The following is a 4,266-nucleotide window of genomic DNA, read 5'->3' as shown; positions in this document are numbered from 1 at the left end:
AGTCATATCATTTGCAAATATTTTCTTCCATTCAATAGGCTGCCTTTCGTTTTGCTGTGCAAAGCTTTTAACTTTAATCAGGTCCCATTTGTCTAATTTTGTTTTTATTTTCTTTGTTTAGGAGACAGATCCCAGAAAAATACTGCTACAATTTATGTCAAAAGTGTTCCGCCAGTGTTTTCTTTTAGGAGTTTAATGATTTCTCGTCTTACATTTAGATCTTTAATCCAGTTTGAATTTATTTTTGAATATGGTGTTAGAGAATGTTCTAATTTCATTATTTTACATGTAGCTGTCCAGTAAGTAAATTAGTATTTTTTAATTGATTTTAAATAAAGCAATTCATGTGTAAATAGACTAAAAGCCGTAAAACTTTTATTTATTTACAGCTTTTGATCAGATTTTATACTTCCAAAAATTTTAATAAATAAATTTGGAGAAGCAATCAAAATATCTTGATATTGAAGATAACTTCACTTCTTATTAAATTGTCTATAAGTGATGCAATATTAACTATGAATCAACAGAGATCTTTATAATAGATTATTGGCTAGTAAGAGCCAAATAATATTATTTGTTGAGTTGATTTTTAGTTTTAAGTTTCTAATGTTTCTATTAAAAAAGAGTTTTAAGTAAGCACATGTTCCTCAGAGGCTTTGCTGTGTATAAATAACAGTGTTTTTACTCGCAGATGGAGTGTGTAGAACACACCCATGTGGGTGTATATGTACTGTGAGTAGTCAAAGACATGGAATTATTTATTTTACAGGTCTCATAATTCCAATTATTTATCATGATTGGAACTTGTTAAATAAATGTAGGTCATCATAATTTTAATGTGTATCTTGATTGTTTTGTCTTTGTTTTATTTTTGCTAGGTAAGTGTACCCTCCCTGTCACTAGCATTACAGATTTGCTTAAAACTGAAAAGGAAATTATTTACAAACAACACATATGAAATAATAGTATTATTTTGCCTCTAGTTTTCTGTACACTACTTAAGAGTCACTACGCCTTAGTCAGTGGATTTCCTGTGAAGTGAGCAGAGTGACTTGGATACGGTACATACATAATAAATATCCACTGAATTGCTTGGAGAGCCACAGGGACATTGGGTACACTTCAGAAATAATGAATTAGCCATCCTACTTGATAGTCTGAGGTATAAAAAAGAAGTTGTACTCCTTCATCAAGGCTATAAATTTAATTGTGTAATTCAGAAGTTTATTTCTACAACCTCTTTATTGTTCTAAATTATGCTGAAGTAAATAGCCCAACTTCTTTGGTTTAACAAACATAACAGTATTACAAGTATTAAAACTTATGGAGGAAATATTTCTGGAATACACTCATGCCTTATTCATTGATTAATGATCATTATATCTGATGATTTGTGGTGAAGATTTTATACATTAAAACATGTGTAAATAAGAGTAAATCATTCAACACTGGTTTAATTTTTCTTTCATAAACTTTTTGGAAGTAAAAGTATAATACAGAAAAATTCATAATCGTAAGTATGCATACTCATTACACACACATACACACACACACACCCTTTTGCCTTTTCCCAGCCACTAACTTCTCCTCATTTGCCTCTTTCTGAACTTTATATAAATTCGATATTTTGTATCTGGCTTCTTTCTTTCAATGTGATGCTTGTAAGATTCTTTATACAACTTAGTTTAGCTGTATTTCATTCATTTTTGTGTTGTATACTTTCCCATTGTATAAAATATACCAGAAGTTATTTTACTTATGCTGTTGTTGGATATTTGGTTATTTCTTATTTTTTGGACATTACTAATATCTCTGCTATGAACATATCTGCACATAGTTATTGGGTATGTACCAGGAGTGGATTTTCTGGTACATATGCTATGCATAGGGCCAACGTTAGTATCCATTACCTCCAAATTCTCCAAAGCAGTGGTGTCATCTGACACTCCTAAAAAAACTGCATGAAAGTTATAATCATTCCGCATCCCTAATTAAATGCAGTATGATCAGTCTTTTAAATGTTCAACTATTTTGTTGTTTGTTAAGTGTTATGTAAGTCCTAATCCTTTTACCAGATTTATCTACATATTTTTGCCTTTCCTTGGGTTTAAAGGAAGCTCTGCTCATATAGATTAAGTCATCCTTGTAGTTTGGAGATCATCTTTTAGTTATTTTTAAGAATATTCTAACCATTTCCAAGAAAATGTGGAGGCTGATAGAACTAGGAGTCATATTTGCTATTTCTAAAATATTCCCCACTTAAAAAGAAAAAATAAGAATAGAGTATTCCTGTGTCCATTCTCAAAACCTAAGCACTAATTGCTCAGTAAGGGGGGAAAAAAAATACTAGGGAATGGCTGTCGAAGAACTGCAGGTCACAGTAATACAGGCAAGATCAGAGAATCCAGCTAAGGAAAGAAGAGATTGTCAGGAAAAAACATATGCAAGTAAGCAAGGATTTATTTGAGGAAAATAAGCAAAGATAGAAAGGACTAAGAAGAGAATGCTAAGAAACCAAACGCCTGGAACCTAAGACAGAATTTTGGTATCCAAGAGTCAGAGTAATAATGAAAACGCCATTTAAAAATTTGACCCTGAGCTAACTAGCCATGAACCTGGTTAATCTCTAAGCGTGAAGGTGCAAAGTTTGACAAGTACATTCATCTTATTCGAGGTGAGGGTGCTAGGGAAGGAGCCTGACAACAGGCGTTCTTAGCCGCTAATCAAAACACAGGAAGGAAGAGCCATGTGGATACACACTACTATAGAAATAAGGCATGATTTAGTCATCAAAGGTAGAACTCCATTTCTTCTGCAAGTTTATAGAATCCTAATTTCCAGCCAGACTTATTATGGTTCTCCCTCAACTTGATGAGTCAATTAGAAGGTTTAACTTTGCAGAAAGCCAAAAGCTCAGCAAAGTTCGATTTTAACTACACTGAGTTGCCCTTGAAAGTTTTCTAATAACAGAAATGGTGTCTCATTCATGGGAATTAAAGCAGCAAATGATTTTTAACACGCAATAAGAAAGTAAACAGTGGCAGGTAAGAAAAGGCTTTATTCTTCTTTCACTAACATGTCCACTGGGGTAAATTTGAAATTCTTTTATAGCAAGATCCCCGCTTCAGAAAATAGAACAAAACTGAATGTTTATGTTTTAGAAGATTTCAGCAGCATCTCCCAAGTTAGTTCTTTAAAGCCCAGTTTGGAAACTGAAGGAGAATTTTAAAGTTTCGAAGGTTTAAGTCTATATATATTTTTAAAATTCTTTGAATATTACCTCTGTGTAAGGAATATGATGGCACCTGAGTATTTTCATTATCTAAAAATTACAAAAAAAACCCTAATTTCTAAGAAAATCATGCCATTCATGGCATATAGTCACATTTATAAACCAGTTTACAAAATTAAATGACAATTATATAGATTAAAAATAAAAATTTTTTTAAATTATCTGGAAATTTTGCAGTTTTTTATTTCAGGTATTAAAAACATATATGCATTTATTTACACTCATACACATGCACACATGGTATGTAAATACATATATATATATTTCACACATATATTTTCAAAAATGATAAAATCCTCAATTAACTTAGATATTAAAAAGTAATGTTTTATATTTCCCCTGTGTATAGGTGGGATAATTTAAGCTGAGTGACAGAAGCCCAAGATAGATGTTTACTTCTCTTCAGTGTAAAAGTCTGGGTCAGTGGTCCATAGCTGGTGTTTGCTCTACAATGTTAGGGACTACATTCTTTTGATGTCATTTTTTCTTTGTGTGCAGTGTCCATCCCCAAGTAGTTCAAAATGGACTTTCCAGCTCCAATTACTAAAAGTTCTATTGATGTTGACAAGAAGACAAAACAGAGAGAAGAAAGGCCCTTTCTTGCTAAGACATTTCTGAGAGTTTGCACTCAGTTTCTGCTGATACTCTTCTTGTCACAATTTAAACTGAAGCTCATGTTCTGAAAAAGAGGCTGAAAATACATTCTTGATTCTGAGTGGTCAGAGGTATAGGTGAGCACGCTACTGTTGTGAGAGTGGGTCATTGAGGAACATTTTGCAGGCTGAGCTACAGCCTGCATTGGTGATGTCAGCAAGTGTATCTACATATATTTTAGTGTGATACTATACCAGAAGCATGTGAAAAATATATACAGTATGTATCACCCAAAGTAGAAAATAAACATTGTTCTGTTGTTGAAGTTATTGAATTAGAAGACCGATACTTTAATTGATTATATTAGAAATGTATGTATG

This window comes from Vicugna pacos, chromosome 2 (assembly GCF_048564905.1).
Source record: "Vicugna pacos chromosome 2, VicPac4, whole genome shotgun sequence".
Taxonomy (NCBI): Eukaryota; Metazoa; Chordata; class Mammalia; order Artiodactyla; family Camelidae; genus Vicugna; species Vicugna pacos.
Note: the sequence above shows the minus strand (reverse complement) of the source record.